The following is a 19,682-nucleotide window of genomic DNA, read 5'->3' as shown; positions in this document are numbered from 1 at the left end:
TACGTGGAGAGGCTTTTGCAGGAAAAGTGTAAAGTGTAACCACAGGGGTGAATACGTGTGTACGAGTTGTACACTATGAATGCCCTCTATCGACCTCGAGCTCCTCCTGCTGACTGTGATCCAGTTTATTATTGTGTTGCTTCATTCACAAGCAACCTCTGAATGCAAATTGAGCATAAATGTAGTTTGGAAGGCAGTTTAGCTGCACAGGAACATCATTTCTTTGATATTTTTGATGAAATCTATGTGATGTGAATTGAATTATTTTGCTCTCATGTTGCCAAAAGTGATGATATTTCCTAATCAGAGCTGAAAATCTGATTAGGAAACATCAGGGAGGATGGTAGAGGAACAAAATATTCCCAACAACATACATGGCAGTTCTTAAGAGGCCTTATTGATGAGGAGGTCAATACCAGAACTGCACCCATGAAGCCGAGCCTCTTGAGCTTCCAGGAGTTGTAAGCTGCGCTCCGGAACTTGGCAAACTAACAAATTCCATTCCCAGCACACATATGCCCAGGTACGTCACTTCAGACTGGTAGTGCAAATGTGAAGACAGAAAGGACATAACAGGAGCATTCCTTTAAAGGAGCAGAGAGGTTACGGATAAGAAATGGTATCATGTACTGCAGCATCAAACTGTCAAAGGCTTCATGATGGAGCAGTTAATACTACCAGGGAAGCTGCATACACCAGTCAGAAACGCTCTTAACGATGACTCATGGCACTTTGGGCTTGGCAATTAAACAAATGCTACATTTTTACAAAATATGCTGCATTTCTGACAAAGCCATATGAGGGAATGAACGGCCTTGCCAGAGTACTGTGCTCTCTGAGTGCTTTTCTAGTTCAAAATTTGAGAGACTCAGGTATACTGTATGTATGCAAACAACCAAAATCTAAAAAAAAAAAAAAAAGAAACTTTCAGTAGCGACCTCTATACTATCACAGTACAGCACAATGCGTCAAATTTGAAAATTTTTGGTCTCTTCAGTACAAAACAACAAATGGTATTGGTAAAAGTATGAAAACATGGTTAGCAACTTGCTAAATGCTCAGATATAAAGGATATCTAGAACATATCTACAGGATCTAAACACTATGTGATGCATATGCTGTTTAAAAAACAGCCTTGGTGGGATAATTGTATCTGAACATTTCCTCATAAAACATAATTCAGCTGAAACAATAATAAAAGGGACTTTCAAAAGTCGATGCACTTGAAAAAATATCATCCTGATCAATTCATGGCATAGCTAGTGGAGACTGAGTGTAATATGCCAAGAAAAAAACTGATTAACTCCTTAAAGCAGCTCGTGTTACAGTTATACAATAGACCACAGCACTGACATGTATCAGTACTACAAGCTGAAATGTAGTTTTTCTGTTTCAGAATTCTCAAACTATAATTTCACACCATTAACAGTAGCAATAGATGAGAGCAGACACAGTTAACAGTGAATATGCCAGATAATAAAGGACAGGAAAGCACTAAATGTTGATGATTATTTTTAATGGAGTCTGGTGGTAAGTCCTCAGCCCCCTTTAAAAGAAAAAAAGTAACAACACAAAAACAGCATCAGAGCCTGAAATTATCAGCTAATGAAAACTACAAACTATGGCTGAAGTCTGTGTGTCTGTCTTGTTTGCGTGTGGTGTTGTGTGGTGTGTTAATATATGGTATATGTGTGATATTTTCTTATTAGCATTGTATTCAAAGCTCTATGGCACCGAACCAGGATCAATGGGCCTAGACCAGCAGACGCAGAGTTTTGTGAGAGTGTGTACAGTATGTGAGTGTGTGTATATTCAAATGTGTGTCTGTACAGCAGTGGTTTTCTTTAAAATGAGTGTGCGTGTGTCCATAGTGGAGCCAGTATGTGACCAGATAATGTTGCATATCGGACCAGTTGTGGGGAACTAAACCATAGACATCACAAGTGCATGACGAGACTTAATCTCTCTCTGTGTGTGTGTGTGTGTGTGTGTGTGTGTGTCTGTGTGTGACTGTCTGTGTGTGTATGTCTGTGTGTTCATAGGAAGTATGATGTGGGCAGGGATTTGGGAGGGATGTGGGGCATTGTCCTTTTTATTGTTTTATATTGTTTGTTTTTAAGACACTTTGTGTTACTTTTTGTATGAAAAGTGCTATAGAAATAAACTTTGATTGATTGATTGATTGATGGATCGGACTAGATTGCCCTACAGAGGCTAAAGACTCTTTACAGGACGAGACTGTCCTCCTTGAAAAAACCACCACATAGGGTCGTTTGTACACGCCCCTCATTACGACCGATATTACGTTTTGAAGTTAAGCGACCTCTAGCGGTTGAGTAAATATCGACACTCCGGTGTCTCAGCTGAAACGTCACCATGAACACGTCACACGTAACTTTGACCTTCTTCACCAATCAAAAACGGCTACTCAGAGGCAACAAACACTGCACTGGTAAGTACACAAATTCGTGGATTGAATTTTATTTGCTGATTTGTAATACTAAAGTAATCGATGACTTGCAATTCTATGTAGTTGAGTTATTTTTACGTATTAGTCACAATTAGTTGTGACAGACACATGATTTTACTAAAAAAACGCTAACGTTAGCATGCTAATATTCATGCCGGTTAGCTAGTTGCCTTGTCATGTCATGCCCTACAACTGAAATAACTGCACACACAAATTGGCTGAGGCTACACAGACTTAAATATTGGTGAAAGAGAAATTACTTTTAGCGAGTGGGATTAAACCACATTCTGTGACTAGATTCTGTGAGCTGTATACACATTTCTGTCCACAGGAAACAGTGTTATCCTACTGTATCTCAGACTGTATTTTGACAGTGTTATCTGTGAACCCATTCGTTCTACAAATATAAATATGTAAGAACACTGCAGGTGCAGCACTGCCTGGATTTACAGTTCATAGAATCTGATTGATATTACTTGCTATTGCTGATTTAATAGCCAACATGCATGATCCCCATCAGTGATCATAGACCAGTCTTTGTGCCTTTCTCCTTCCTTTCTTCTGTCTTCAGATGGCTTCTGACAACTTCAGACAGTGGCTGGAGATGGGAAAAGCATTGGCAGATGAGTTTGCATCAAAAAAAAGTTTGTATCTTTCTCTATAACGGAACAAACCTAGGTTTCTTTGAAAACATTTTTGTACAGACGCTGAAAATGTATGTACAGTACGTGTGTATGTGCCCTAGTAAAGTCAAATATGTAATTCTTTACTTTTTTTTTTTACTTTTGCCATCAAAGATGATATGATTGGTTTTCATGGACAGTTTTTTAAAAACCACACTTGACTCGTCAGGATGAAGACTTGGAATTCAGCGGGCTCACCGAGCCCTGGCGCAGAGGCCAACTGACGCTAATGCGAGGCCCCGCTCCATCGTGCTCAGATTCGGAAGTCTACCGTATGAAGAGGAGGTGCTCAGGCGGCATGGCAGCAAGAAGAGCTGCTGTGTGACAATGTACGGTTTTACGTTGAAAATGACTTTCCTCCAGAGGTTCTGAAGAAACGCAGTGAGTACGCTGAAGCCAAGAGAGTCCTGAGAGCTAAAACATTAAGTTTCAAACACCATATCCTGCAAAGATACGAATCTTTTATCCAGACGGCAACAGACTGTTCCAAGACGCTACGGGAGGCGACGAAAAGACATGGCTTCACGAGGGTACCCAGTCAACGTGGTTAAGCCCACAGCTGATCCAGCCCAGAGGAGCTCCAACACCTGTCCACCTGGCAAACGGCGGGGAGACGGCGCGGCCGGAGCGGAGATGCGGAGCCCGACACGGAGGACTGGGACAACACCACGGCTTAAGAAAAATCAGCGTTTCCAGTATAAAGAAAAGCTGAAAGAATTCAGAAGGCAATCCCCTATGGACAAAGACTGGTGATCTATAGTCCCTTTAATATGAAGACCTTATCTGCAGCCTGTAAGTAATGAACATTTACTGATAAGCCGAGACGCACTTTTCACAGCAATGTGTGAATTCTACATTACTGCTCTGTATCTAAATGAGTCGGGACTCGTGAGTTGGCGAATTGTCTTCGGCCTATACACTAAAAACTAGGGCCCCACGACCGATGCTGTTGCGTGGGACACCCCCTAACGAGAGTTTTGTTCTCTCAAAACCCCACAGGGCTCCTCCTTTACGAGCCTCTAACTCAGACACGTTTGTAGGAAACCCGTTTCCAAAGTTTATGTTCAAAAACTGTTTATATATGTTCCTGTTGTTCCTTTGGGAGAGAGTTTTGTTGTGTACAGCTTTAATACTACTTAAAATTCATGAGAAGGCTTTGATTTCTGTCAAATCATATATAAATGAATAAGCAGATCCTTAAAGTTACACACGTGGACAAAATTGTTGGTACCCCTCAGTTAAAGAAGGAAAAACCCACAATTCTCACTGAAATCACTTGAAACTCACAAAAGTAACAATAAATAAAAATTTATTGAAAATTAAATCATCAAAAACAGCCATTACTTTGAATTGTTGATTAACATAATTATTTAAAAAAACAAACTAATGAAACAGGCCTGGACAAAAATGATGGTACCTCTATAAAAGATTGAAAACTATTTGACCAGAGTGACATGATTAACTCAGGTGTGTCGATTTAATTGACATCACAGGTTGTTTCCAAAACTCATAATCCAGTCAGTCTGCCTATTTAAAGGGAGGACAAGTAAGTCACCCTGCGTTTGGTGAAAAGGTGTGTACCACACTGACATGGACAACAGGAAGCTGAAGGATGAAGAAGTTCCCAAGGACATCCGAAAAAAAATTAGTAGACCAACATCCTTTAAAGGTAAGGCTTATAAGACCATCTCTAAGAGCCTGTTCGAAGTTCCTGCTGATCAAACAAGTGGCCTCTATTATTCAGAAGTTCAACGACCGACGGACAGTAGCCAACCTCCGGCTGGACGTGGCCGCAAGAGGAAATCGATGACAATTCGAAGAGACCGGATCGTTCGGAATTGTATCCAAAGAGCCAGAGGCACTCCAAAGAAATTTACAGGTGAACTCCAAGGCCAAGGTACATCAGTGTCAGATCGCACCATTCGTCGTCGTTTTGAGCCAAAGTGACTTCATGGGAGACGACCAAGGAGGACCACCACTGCTGAAAAAAACTCATAAAAGCCAGACTGGAATTTGCAAAAATGCATGTTGACAAGCACCAAAGCTTGTGCGGAGAATGTCCTTTGGACAGATGAGACCAAACTGGAGCTTTTGGTAAGGCACATCAACTCTATGTTCATGACTCAAAAACCAAGCATACGAAGAAAAGAACACTGTCCCTACGGTGAAACATGGAGGAGGCTCAGTAATGTTTGGGGTGCTTTGCTGCATTGCCAGCAGGGGTGTCTTGAAGTGTGCAAGGTACGATGAAATCTGAAGACTATCAAGGCATTCTGGAGAGAAATGTGCTGCCTAGTGTCAGAAAGCTTGGTCTCAGTCGCAGGTCATGGGTCTTCCAACAGGGACAACCATCCAAAACACACAGCCAAAAACACCCAAGAATGGCTGAGAGAAAAGCGTTGGACTATTCTAAAGTGGCCTTCTATGAGCCCAGATCTGAATCCCCATTGAACATATGTGAAGGAGCTGAAACATGCCATTTGGAGAAGACACCCATCAAACCTGAGACAACTGGAGCTGTTTGCTCATGAGGAGTGGGCCAAAATACCTGTGACAGCTGCAGAACGCTCATTGACAAATACAGAAATCGTTTAATTGCAGTGATTGCCTCAAAAGGTTGTGCAACAAAATATTAAGTTATGGGTACCATCATTTTTGTCCAGCCCTATTTCATTAGTTGTTTTTTTAAATAATTATGTTAATCAACAATTCAAAAGTGATGGCTGATTTTGATTATTTAATTTTCAATAAATTTTATTTATGTTACTTTGTGAGTTTCAAGTGATTTCAGTGAGAATTGTGGGTTTTTCCTTCTTTAACTGAGGGGGGCTACCAACAATTTTGTCCACGTGTGTATCTCATTTAAAATGAAAGCATTTATAAACCCAGCAAAGAGAAGTCAAAAATTGTCTAAATGAGGAGGGAGAATGGACGGTGGTTTACTTACAAGAGACACATCTCACTCCATCTGAGCATGAGAAATTAAAGAGATGGGATTCTCATAGTGTTTTCCTCTAGTTATAAACAGGACGTAGGAGAGGGGTAGTAATTTTAATATCATCAAAAGTGGCTTTTGAACAAACTTCGGAGTTAGTAGATAAGGAAGGGAGATTTGTTTGTAGTGTCAGGCCAAGGTAAACACTTTGCACATCTATCAAAAAAACAGGTGCGTGGAGGAAAAACAGACCATAAAGTTGCAAAAAGAGGCCCCCGCACACTGTCCAACTTGCAATATATCCTTTATTGTTGTGACGTTTCGGGTACTAGACCTTCATCAGACAAACATTTTTAGTTCATGAGAAGCCATCTTAAATAGGGAGTGGCTGTTCCTCCACAGCCAATCCCATTCACACATGCAATCAAATATCATTAGCCCTATTTAAAACAAAAAACACAGAACAATGAATTACAAACAAGCATACAAGTCTGTTCTGGCTAAGCCCCAACTCCCAAAGGAACATAAATAATTTGAAGAATTCTATAATAACCATCAGGGGCTCAAAAAACAATGAAAATGTATACATATACAAAGATGAACACAATCAACAGGTCATATGATTAGATAAACTCATGATATATGTGCATATTCATATTTATCCAGAGGTGGTTAAAACTAGACAGGATCTTCCACTCAAAACAAATAGGACGTTAGAATTCATGCTTCAGCACAACATCAAACACAAGATCACAGAAACATATTTAACAACAGTTCATCATTTAAGCCCTTTGGGGTCATGTTTGGAGGGTATAGATCCAGTAAGCTCACGCTGTTTTAGTAGCTTGTCGTGGTCACCTCCCCAAAGTGGCGGGTTTACCTGTTCAATGCCACAGAAACGTAAAGAGGAAATGTCATGATGAGCATCATTAAAATGTACGGCCACGGGATAATCCCGGTCATTCCTACGTACAGAGCTTTTATGTTCACTTATCCTATGTTTAAGTTTTCTTGTGGTTTTTCCCACATAGGCCAGACCGCAAGGACAGCGTATCAAGTAGATCACGTGTGTAGATGCACAGGTGATAACACTGTTGATGGAATATAATTTGCCTGTGTGAGGACGCGGAAGGTCCTTTGTAGTGTCAGGCAAAATAGATGATGTTTTAGTAACTTTTTGTAATGTCTATACGCCCCTGGGAGTGATTTTGCATTTTACAGGAAGATGTTCGATTTAATGATGGGGGATAAAGGCATGTTGTTTACGTTTGCAAAAAGATATTTTTGTGAAGCTATGGGCCAACTGGGTTAAATATGTCAAACCCATTCAGACAGACTTTGTGGAGGTGAACTAACAGTCTTGGCAAATTGCATTTTTTTTTCCTTCTGCCTGTCGTGACTGAAAGTGTTGTATTTTTGGTTTACTTCAAAGTACACTTATACTCTCCCATGTTATTGTTTTGTTATTTCTTCACACTTAAAGAAGAAAAAGAAAAGACTGGATTGTAGAGGAGTCTTGATTGCTCCTCTATGTGTGAGATCTGCTCCAATGTCTGCATTTCAGATCTGAAAAATAAGAATTTCAAAAAAGAAATATGTGAACAGGTGAGTCCACCACTTCATCCATCAATCCATTCTCTATACACCGCTTTATCCTCACTAGGGGTCACTGGAGCCTTTCTCAGCTGACTCGAGCGAAGGCAGGGGACACCCTGGACAGGTCGCCAGTCTGTCACAGGGCTACATATACAGACAACAGTCACACTTGCATTCACACCTACGGACAATTTAGAGTAAACAATTAACCTCAGCATATTTTTGGACTGTGGGAGGAAGCCAGAGTACCCGGAGAAAACCCACGCATGCACAGAGAGAACATGCAAGCTCCATGCAGAAAGATCCCAGGCCCAGGCTGGGATTTGAACCGGAGATCTTCTTGCTGCAAGGCGACAGTGCTAACCACTACCCCGCTGTCTACCACTCATTCAAATTGTTCATATGAATTTTATCACATGTCTGTGTTATGTTACAATATTAAATCTGTGGTCACCTCAGACACCAGCCACCAATAAATGGTTTTATTTTACATATTTATTTTAAAGACTCAATAAGGAATTGACAAACTTGAGCCTTCTGGAGCTTTAAACTCCTACCATTAGTTTTAAATTCCTTTAAAAACACAAAATAAAATAAATGTATGTCTTAATTCTTCACACATTTTATGTATTTATTCTGATAATGTCAAAGAACTGCTTGTATAACCTAAACCAAAAAAAACAATTGGTTGCAAGGACATTTTAAAGCAGCAATAAAATGAACCAAGTTTGTTGTGTTTTTAAAATCTTTGTTGTCATAAGAGAACATTCTAGAATCTTTAAAGAGGTGAAGGAGGTGAAAAACTCTTCAGTTTGCTGAGGAGTTCTTGAGAGAAAGGTCACAGCATTTTGTGAAGAGATCAAACTACGACCACAATGTTCTCCTGTATAGGAAACGCAGAAAGGTCAGTATCTGATTCTCTGTTGTCTACACTGTTCATTTGATTTCATGGATTGAGATGATTTGCACAGAACTGTGACAATCTCATGTGTTTGTTGATATTTTCTGTTTTTCAGTTAGGTATGTGTGTGTGACATTTCCTCACAAGTGATTTTCTATCTGTTTAACAGGAAAAAAGTTTAGTAATCAGGATTCCCCTGATGGTCCAACCACCACAGTCTCAAGTCCAGCTGAAAAAAACCCAAAAGACTTGGTGGGTTTTGGCAGATGGCTCTGTCATGTCAAGGTACGTTTTACTTATTATTTGTTCTACAATTTACTGTATTTTCCACATTTCCCCTGTTTTGTTAGTTCAGATAATGGGTAAAATCAATAGAAATATATATATATTTTAATGTTAATTTTTTGAATAGTTCAGTATTCTATCTTTTTTTTTTCAAACTTGATCAAATGTTGGTGTTTCTTGCTGCAGATTTTGCCATTTTTAAGTTTAACAAAAGCTAATATCGTCCAAATATAAACCAGTGAACAAACAATGCAGTATGTTGTCTGTCTCGGCTCTCTTAAACAGTTATTTTTTTGTATTGTATCCTGCAGACAACCAGGAATCAAGTGATTCAACTGATTCCAATAGAACACGGACGAGATGTATGAAATTCTCTTTCTTTCTGTTCCCTTTTAAATTGATTTGAACACATTATATTGTGTTATTTCCATTTTGTTCACTCCATGCAGTTACAATTATAGCTGTGTTTCCTTTTATCAACAGTGTTGACACCGGCTGTAAGGACTTGTCTCCTAAAATCCCGGTCTTTGAGATGGCCATAGCAGAAAGGTATGAAAGTCTTTTACCGTCTGTTGCTGTTTGAAACTGATCATTTCAGGTGGCTGCTTTTCCACCATCTCAGATTTTGTTCAGAGTTTATTTAATTGTCATTTTAAACTAAGTTGTGTGAATATGTTGACTAACATAACAGCTTAACAGCACTAGAAAATGTATTATTTTCTGTATAAAAGGTGACCTAGCTGACTCTAGGTGAAGCTAATAATCTGTGTTTCCCTTTATTACCAGTGTCAACGAAATGGACCAGGAGGTTTCACCCGCCACCACCACTGCAGGGACGGCAGCAAGGAAGATTGCATGGGACACGACGGAGACGACGGAGGAGAAGAAGACACCGTGGTGGCGCCGGTTTTGTCATGTTTCCTTAGGTATGTTTTACATCGCTAAATGTTGCAAGTATTATCATTATTTTCCATCTAAAAAAATGATGTAGCTGACTCAAGGTTAAGTTCACAACATTTATGCTTTGTCAGCTTGTTGTGGTTGAAACTTGCTAGCTTAATTCTTTGCTCGTGTTCCAGTCTGTGAAGCCATTTTAGGAGTTGAATATCTACAGAATATTTTACAGATGTTAGTTTTGGGTCCCAAATAACAAATAAGTAAATTTTGAACAAATGTGAGAGTTCAGCAAAATGTTTCCTGAATTCTGACTGATCTGACACAGACTGATGTGAAACATAGTAAAGATTTGCTTTTACTTGATCAAAGCAGCAAAGGTCCAGTCATTGTCGCAGGATCATGAAGTCAACTAAAATCTGTGTTTCCCTTTATTACCAGTGTCAACGAAATGGACCAGGAGTTTTCACCCATCATCACCACCACTGGTTTTGTCATGTTTCCTTAAGGTATGTTTTACATGGCTAAATGTTGCAAGTATTATCACTGAACATCTGTTAAAGTAACATGTGGAGACTGAAAGTGGAAGCTTGGGGAACTGGGAAATTACAAAAATAATAAGCTATAATATTATGTATAATATTCAAAATATTAATAAAAAATGTTCTATATAATTACTGAAAAACAATGAAAAAGATATATATATATATATAATATATATATATATATATATATATATATATAATAATCAAAATATTAGTCTAAAATATTGTATATAATTATAAAAATATTTATCAAAAAATCCTATGTAAAATCTGAATAGTAATATAAAATTTTATATATAATAATCTCAATATCAATGTAAAATTGTATATAAAAAATCTAAATAGTTATCTAAATGTTATAATATGATAAGCTAAATATTAATCAAAAATTGTATTTATAAAATCTAAACTGATTTAATACCAAAATTAAAAAAAAAAAACTAAATTGAAAAATCCACCATAAAAACATCAAATTCTCACATTTTAATTTCACAGAATATTAAGTGGCTGTTATCAACATTTTTCTGTCATTGTTTGAAAACAATGTCAGCAACTTAACATGTTTCCTCTTTCTAACATGTTTTTTATTCTCTCTTTTTTCCTAGGAAGTGTCAATAGCTTTGTGTTGTTATTATCTGTCTGTCTGTCTGTCTGTCTGTCTGTCTGTCTGTCTGTCTGTCTGTCTGTCTGTCTTCTGTCTGTCTGTCTGTGTCTCTGTCTGTCTGTCTCTGTCTCTCTGTCTCTGTCTGTCTGTCTCTGTCTGTCTGTCTGTGTCTCTCTCTCTCTCTCTCTCTCTCTCTCTCTCTCTCTCTCTCTCTCTCTCTCTCTGTCTCTCTCTCTCTTCTCTCTCTCTCTTCTCTCTCTCTCTCTCTCTCTCCTCTCTCTCTCTCTCTCAACCTGGCCGGCCAGCAGCAGATGGGTCCCCCCACATGAGTCTGGTTCTGCTCAAGGTTTTTTTCCCCTGTTAAAAGGGTTCTTTCCTTGCCACTGTCGCCTTCAGGCTTGCTCTGTGGGGGTTCAGGCCAAATGGGTTCTCTCAAGCTATTTGACACAATCTGAACTGCTATTGACACTATGTAAATAAAACTGCATTGAATTGAATTGAATGTACTTTTGATCGTTTCTTGACTAAATGTGTAAAAATTTGACATCAAGATGTGGTCATCTATTTATGAAACTTGACTGACAACTTCTATTCTGTGTCACAAACAAGAAGAGCTGAAATACAAGAGTGTGTCATTTGTGATACAGACCTGAACTACAAAAAGAGAGTTGGAACAGGATGTGTTGTCATCATCTGACTTTATTTATCTGCCCATTTTCTGGATATTTTACAAGAAAACTGATTGTTCAGTTGTTGATGTTTATACATGCCATTTTCTGTTGTTTCTTTTTGTTTGCCTTTCAGCTTGCATCATGTAACTGTCAGTGCTCACAATAGTGACCTCTCACTTCTGTTTGTTGCTCTGCGTTATTTTCTGTTTCTTCCTGTGTGACCCGACAATCTGCATCTTGCAGCCACATCACACTTCATCTCAGAGGCTGAGGTCAATGTGTGCCCATTATATAGGACTTTTTGCTGTAAAATGCTCCATGTAAATACGGCGGTACGAGGATAGACGGACCAGGCTTTGGTGGCATTGCTTTACCAATAAGAAGTAGTTCAAATGAAAGTATTTGAATGCATGTGGTGCATTTAGCCTCACTACGTGGAGAGGCTTTTGCAGGAAAAGTGTAAAGTGTAACCACAGGGGTGAATACGTGTGTACGAGTTGTACACTATGAATGCCCTCTATCGACCTCGAGCTCCTCCTGCTGACTGTGATCCAGTTTATTATTGTGTTGCTTCATTCACAAGCAACCTCTGAATGCAAATTGAGCATAAATGTAGTTTGGAAGGCAGTTTAGCTGCACAGGAACATCATTTCTTTGATATTTTTGATGAAATCTATGTGATGTGAATTGAATTATTTTGCTCTCATGTTGCCAAAAGTGATGATATTTCCTAATCAGAGCTGAAAATCTGATTAGGAAACATCAGGGAGGATGGTAGAGGAACAAAATATTCCCAACAACATACATGGCAGTTCTTAAGAGGCCTTATTGATGAGGAGGTCAATACCAGAACTGCACCCATGAAGCCGAGCCTCTTGAGCTTCCAGGAGTTGTAAGCTGCGCTCCGGAACTTGGCAAACTAACAAATTCCATTCCCAGCACACATATGCCCAGGTACGTCACTTCAGACTGTAGTGCAAATGTGAAGACAGAAAGGACATAACAGGAGCATTCCTTTAAAGGAGCAGAGGAGGTTACGGATAAGAAATGGTATCATGTACTGCAGCATCAAACTGTCAAAGCTTCATGATGGAGCAGTTAATACTACCAGGGAAGCTGCATACACCAGTCAGAACCGCTCTTAATGATGACTCATGGCACTTTGGGCTTGGCATTAAACAAATGCTACATTTTTACAAAAATATGCTGCATTTCTGACAAAGCCATATGAGGGAATGAACGGCCTTGCCAGAGTACTGTGCTCTCTGAGTGCTTTTCTAGTTCAAAATTTGAGAGATTCAGGTATACTGTATGTATGCAAACAACCAAAATCTAGAAAAAAAAAAAAAAAGAAACTTTCAGTAGCGACCTCTATACTATCACAGTACAGCACAATGCGTCAAATTTGAAAATTTTTGTCTCTTCAGTACAAAACAACAAATGGTATTGGTAAAAAGTATGAAAACATGGTTAGCAACTTGCTAAATGCTCAGATATAAAGGATATCTAGAACATATCTACAGGATCTAAACACTATGTGATGCATATGCTGTTAAAAACAGCCTTGGTGGGATAATTGTATCTGAACATTTCCTCATAAACATAACTTCAGCTGAAACAATAATAAAAGGGACTTTCAAAAGTCGATGCACTTGAAAAAATATCATCCTGATCAATTCATGGCATAGCTAGTGGAGACTGAGTGTAATAATGCCAAGAAAAAAACTAATTAACTCCTTAAAGCAGCTCGTGTTACAGTTATACAATAGACCCACAGCACTGACATGTATCAGTACTACAAGCTGAAATGTAGTTTTTCTGGTTTCAGAATTCTTCAAACTATAATTTCACACCATTAACAGTAGCAATAGATGAGAGCAGACACAGTTAACAGTGAATATGCCAGATAATAAAGGACAGGAAAGCACTAAATGTGATGATTATTTTTAATGGAGTCTGGTGGTAAGTCCTCAGCCCCCTTTAAAAGAAAAAAGTAACAACACAAAAACAGCATCAGAGCCCTGAAATTATCAGCTAATGAAAACTACAACTATGGCTGAAGTCTGTGTGTCTGTTTTGTTTGCGTGTGCGTGTGTGTGTGTGTGTTAATATATGTATATGTGTGTATATTTCTTATTAGCATTGTATTCAAAGCTCTATGGCACCGAACCCAGGATCAATGGGCCTAGACCAGCAGACGCAGAGTTTGTGAGAGTGTGTACAGTATGTGAGTGTGTGTATATTCAAATGTGTGTCTGTACAGCAGTGATTTTCTTTAAAATGAGTGTGCGTGTGTCCATAGTGGAGCCAGTATGTGACCAGATAATGTTGCATATCGGACCAGTTGTGGGGAACTAAACCAATAGACATCACAAGTGCATGACGAGACTTAATCTCTCTCTGTGTGTGTGTGTGTGTGTGTGTGTGTGTGTGTGTGTCTGTGTGTGACTGTCTGTGTGTGTATGTCTGTGTGTTCATAGGAAGTATGATGTGGGGCAGGATTTGGGAGGGATGTGGGGCATTGTCTTTTTATTGTTTTATATTGTTTGTTTTTAAGCACTTTGTGTTACTTTTTGTATGAAAAGTGCTATAGAAATAAACTTTGATTGATTGATTGATTGATGGATCGGGACTAGATTGCCCTACAGAGGCTAAAGACTCTTTACAGGACGAGACTGTCCTCCTTGAAAAAACCACCACATAGGTCGTTTGTACACGCCCCTCATTACGACCGAATATTACGTTTTGAAGTTAAGCGACCTCTAGCGGTTGAGTAAATATCGACACTCCGGTGTCTCAGCTGAAACGTCACCATGAACACGTCACACGTAACTTTGACCTTCTTCACCAATCAAAAAACGGCTACTCAGAGGCAACAAACACTGCACTGGTAAGTACACAAATTCGTGGATTGAATTTTATTTGCTGATTTGTAATACTAAAGTAATCGATGACTTGCAATTCCTATGTAGTTGAGTTATTTTTACGTATTAGTCACAAATTAGTTGTGACAGACACATGATTTTACTAAAAAAACGCTAACGTTAGCATGCTAATATTCATGCCGGTTAGCTAGTTGCCTTGTCATGTCATGCCCTACAACTGAAATAACTGCACACACAAAATTGGCTGAAGGCTACACAGACTTAAATATTGGTGAAAGAGAAATTACTTTTAGCGAGTGGGATTAAACCACATTCTGTGACTAGATTCTGTGAGCTGTATACACATTTCTGTCCACAGGAAACAGTGTTATCCTACTGTATCTCAGACTGTATTTTGACAGTGTTATCTGTGAACCCATTCGTTCTACAAATATAAATATGTAAGAACACTGCAGGTGCAGCACTGCCTGGATTTACAGTTCATAGAATCTGATTGATATTACTTGCTATTGCTGATTTAATAGCCAACATGCATGATCCCCATCAGTGATCATAGACCAGTCTTTGTGCCTTTCTCCTTCCTTTCTTCTGTCTTCAGATGGCTTCTGACAACTTCAGACAGTGGCTGGAGATGGGAAAAGCATTGGCAGATGAGTTTGCATCAAAAAAAAGTTTGTATCTTTCTCTATAACGGAACAAACCTAGGTTTCTTTGAAAACATTTTTGTACAGACCTGAAAATGTATGTACAGTACGTGTGTATGTGCCCTAGTAAAGTCAAATATGTAATTCTTTACTTTTTTTTTTTACTTTTAGCCATCAAAGAATGATATGATTGGTTTCATGGACAGTTTATTTAAAACCACACTTGACCTCGCTCAGGATGAAGACCTTGGAATTCAGCGGGCTCACCGAGCCCTGGCGCAGAGGCCAACTGACGCTAATGCGAGGCCCCGCTCCATCGTGCTCAGATTCGGAAGCTACCGTATGAAAGAGGAGGTGCTCAGGCGGGCATGGCAGAAGAAAGAGCTGCTGTGTGACAATGTACGGTTTTACGTTGAAAATGACTTTCCTCCAGAGGTTCTGAAGAAACGCAGTGAGTACGCTGAAGCCAAGAGAGTCCTGAGAGCTAAAAACATTAAGTTTCAAACACCATATCCTGCAAAGATACGAATCTTTTATCCAGACGGCAACAGACTGTTCCAAGACGCTACGGAGGCGACGAAAGACATGGCTTCACGAGGGTACCCAGTCAACGTGGTTAAGCCCACAGCTGATCCAGCCCAGAGGAGCTCCAACACCTGTCCACCTGGCAAACGGCGGGGAGACGGCGCGGCCGGAGCGGAGATGCGGAGCCCGACACGGAGGACTGGGACAACACACGGCTTAAGAAAAATCAGCGTTTCCAGTATAAAGAAAAGCTCAAAGAATTCAGAAGGCAATCCCCTATGGACAAAGACTGGTGATCTATAGTCCCTTTAATATGAAGACCTTATCTGCAGCCTGTAAGTAATGAACATTTACTGATAAGCCGAGACGCACTTTTCACAGCAATGTGTGAATTCTACATTACTGCTCTGTATCTAAATGAGTCGGGACTCGTGAGTTGGCGAATTGTCTTCGGCCTATACACTAAAAACTAGGGCCCCACGACCGATGCTGTTGCGTGGGACACCCCCTAACGAGAGTTTTGTTCTCTCAAAACCCCACAGGGCTCCTCCTTTACGAGCCTCTAACTCAGACACGTTTGTAGGAAACCCGTTTCCAAAGTTTATGTTCAAAACTGTTTTATATATGTTCCTGTTGTTCCTTTGGGAGAGAGTTTTGTTGTGTACAGCTTTAATACTACTTAAAATTCATGAGAAGGCTTTGATTTCTGTCAAATCATATATAAATGAATAAGCAGATCCTTAAAGTTACACACGTGGACAAAATTGTTGGTACCCCTCAGTTAAAGAAGGAAAAACCCACAATTCTCACTGAAATCACTTGAAACTCACAAAAGTAACAATAAATAAAAATTTATTGAAAATTAAATCATCAAAAACAGCCATTACTTTTGAATTGTTGATTAACATAATTATTTAAAAAAACAAACTAATGAAACAGGCCTGGACAAAAATGATGGTACCTCTATAAAAGATTGAAAACTATTTGACCAGAGTGACATGATTAACTCAGGTGTGTCATTTAATTGCCATCACAGGTGTTTCCAAACTCATAATCAGTCAGTCTGCCTATTTAAAGGGAGACAAGTAGTCACCCTGCTGTTTGGTGAAAAGGTGTGTACCACACTGAACATGGACAACAGAAAGCGAAGGAGAGAATTGTCCCAGGACATCCGAAAAAAAATTATAGACAAACATCTTAAAGGTAAAGGCTATAAGACCATCTCTAAAGAGCTTGAAGTTCCTGTGACAACAGTGGCTCATATTATTCAGAAGTTCAAGACCCACGGGACAGTAGCCAACCTCCCTGGACGTGGCCGCAAGAGGAAAATCGATGACAAATTGAAGAGACGGATCGTTCGAATTGTATCCAAAGAGCCCAGAGCAACCTCCAAAGAAATTAGAGGTGAACTCCAAGGCCAAGGTACATCAGTGTCAGATCGCACCATTCGTCGTCGTTTGAGCCAAAGTGGACTTCATGGGAGACGACCAAGGAGGACACCACTGCTGAAAAAAACTCATAAAAAAGCCAGACTGGAATTTGCAAAAATGCATGTTGACAAGCCACAAAGCTTGTGGGAGAATGTCCTTTGGACAGATGAGACCAAACTGGAGCTTTTTGGTAAGGCACATCAACTCTATGTTCATAGACTCAAAAACCAAGCATACGAAGAAAAGAACACTGTCCCTACGGTGAAACATGGAGGAGGCTCAGTAATGTTTTGGGGCTGCTTTGCTGCATCTGGCACAGGGTGTCTTGAAAGTGTGCAAGGTACAATGAAATCTGAAGACTATCAAGGCATTCTGGAGAGAAATGTGCTGCCTAGTGTCAGAAAGCTTGGTCTCAGTCGCAGGTCATGGGTCTTCCAACAGGACAACCATCCAAAACACACAGCCAAAAACACCCAAGAATGGCTGAGAGAAAAGCGTTGGACTATTCTAAAGTGGCCTTCTATGAGCCCAGATCTGAATCCCATTGAACATATGTGGAAGGAGCTGAAACATGCCATTTGGAGAAGACACCCATCAAACCTGAGACAACTGGAGCTGTTTGCTCATGAGGAGTGGGCCAAAATACCTGTTGACAGCTGCAGAACGCTCATTGACAAATACAGAAATCGTTTAATTGCAGTGATTGCCTCAAAAGGTTGTGCAACAAAATATTAAGTTATGGGTACCATCATTTTTGTCCAGCCCTATTTCATTAGTTTGTTTTTTTAAATAATTATGTTAATCAACAATTCAAAAGTGATGGCTGATTTTGATTATTTAATTTTCAATAAATTTTTATTTATTGTTACTTTTGTGAGTTTCAAGTGATTTCAGTGAGAATTGTGGGTTTTTCCTTCTTTAACTGAGGGGTACCAACAATTTTGTCCACGTGTGTATCTCATTTAAAATGAAAGGCATTATAAACCCAGCAAAGAGAAGTCAAAAATATTGTCTAAAATGAGGAGGGAGAATGGACGGGTGGTTTACTTACAAGAGACACATCTCACTCCATCTGAGCATGAGAAATTAAAGAAGATGGGATTCTCATAGTGTTTTCCTCTAGTTATAAAACAGGACGTAGGAGAGGGGTAGTAATTTTAATATCATCAAAAGTGGCTTTTGAACAAACTTCGGAGTTAGTAGATAAGGAAGGGAGATTTGTTGTAGTGTCAGGCCAAGGTAAACACTTTGCACATCTATCAAAAAAACAGGTGCGTGGAGGAAAAACAGACCATAAAGTTGCAAAAAAGAGGCCCCCGCACACTGTCCAACTTGCAATATATCCTTTATTGTTGTGACGTTTCGGTACTAGACCTTCATCAGACAAACATTTTTTAGTTCATGAGAAGCCATCTTAAATAGGGAGTGGCTGTTCCTCCACAGCCAATCCCATTCACACATGCAATCAAATATGATTAGCTCTATTTAATACAAAAAACACAGAACAATGAATTACAAACAAGCATACAAGTCTGTTCTGGCTAAGCCCAACTCCCAAAGGAACATAAAATAATTTGAAAGAATTCTATAATAACCATCAGGGGCTCAAAAAAACAATGAAAATGTATACATATACAAAGATGAACACAATCAACAGGTCATATGATTAGATAAACTCATGATATATGTGCATATTTCATATTTATCCAGAGGTGGTTAAAACTAGACAGGATCTTCCACTCAAAACAAATAGGACGTTAGAATTCATGCTTCAGCACAACATCAAACACAAGATCACAGAAACATATTTAACAACAGTTCATCATTTAAGCCCTTTGGGGTCAATGTTTGGAGGGTATAGATCCAGTAAGCCTCACGCTGTTTTAGTAGCTTGTCGTGGTCACCTCCCCAAAGTGGCGGGTTTACCTGTTCAATGCCACAGAAACGTAAAGAGGAAATGTCATGATGAGCATCATTAAAATGTACGGCCACGGGATAATCCCGGTCATTCCTACGTACAGAGCTTTTATGTTCACTTATCCTATGTTTAAGTTTTCTTGTGGTTTTTCCCACATAGGCCAGACCGCAAGGACAGCGTATCAAGTAGATCACGTGTGTAGATGCACAGGTGATAACACTGTTGATGGAATATAATTTGCCTGTGTGAGGATGCGGAAGGTCCTTTGTAGTGTCAGGCAAAATAGATGATGTTTTAGTAACTTTTTGTAATGTCTATACGCCCCCTGGGAGTGATTTTGCATTTTACAGGAAGATGTTCGATTTAATGATGGGGGATAAAGGCATGTTGTTTACGTTTGCAAAAAGATATTTTTGTGAAGCTATGGGCCAACTGGGTTAAATATGTCAAACCCATTCAGACAGACTTTGTGGAGGTGAACTAACAGTCTTGGCAAATTGCATTTTTTTTTCCTTCTGCCTCTCGTGACTGAAAGTGTTGTATTTTTGGTTTACTTCAAAGTACACTTATACTCTCCCATGTTATTGTTTTGTTATTTCTTCACACTTAAAGAAGAAAAAGAAAAGACTGGATTGTAGAGGAGTCTTGATTGCTCCTCTGTGTGTGAGATCTGTTCCAATGTCTGCATTTCAGATC

General features: G+C 39.3%; 2 long non-coding RNA genes across 3 annotated transcripts in view; both read left to right on the top strand.

Moving 5' to 3' along the window:
- The window catches only part of LOC127531668 (uncharacterized), a 28,440-nt gene extending 17,419 nt beyond the window's left edge, over nucleotides 1–11,021 (top strand). For both annotated transcript variants that reach the window (XR_007938812.1, XR_007938811.1), the window contains 2 exons: nucleotides 10,206–10,273; nucleotides 10,915–11,021. This is a non-coding gene — a long non-coding RNA (uncharacterized LOC127531668). The remainder of the gene's footprint in view (nucleotides 1–10,205; nucleotides 10,274–10,914) is intronic.
- LOC127531669 (uncharacterized) lies at nucleotides 9,220–9,792 on the top strand. The gene is made up of 3 exons (XR_007938814.1): nucleotides 9,220–9,232; nucleotides 9,354–9,419; nucleotides 9,657–9,792. It is a non-coding gene; the product is annotated as an uncharacterized LOC127531669 (long non-coding RNA).
- Nucleotides 11,022–19,682: the final 8,661 nt, after the last annotated feature.

The sequence above is a fragment of the Acanthochromis polyacanthus genome, chromosome 21 (genome assembly GCF_021347895.1).
Source record: "Acanthochromis polyacanthus isolate Apoly-LR-REF ecotype Palm Island chromosome 21, KAUST_Apoly_ChrSc, whole genome shotgun sequence".
Classification (NCBI taxonomy): Eukaryota; Metazoa; Chordata; class Actinopteri; family Pomacentridae; genus Acanthochromis; species Acanthochromis polyacanthus.
The sequence above is the reverse complement of the archived record's forward strand: the minus strand, read 5'-3'. Positions and strand labels throughout refer to the sequence as shown.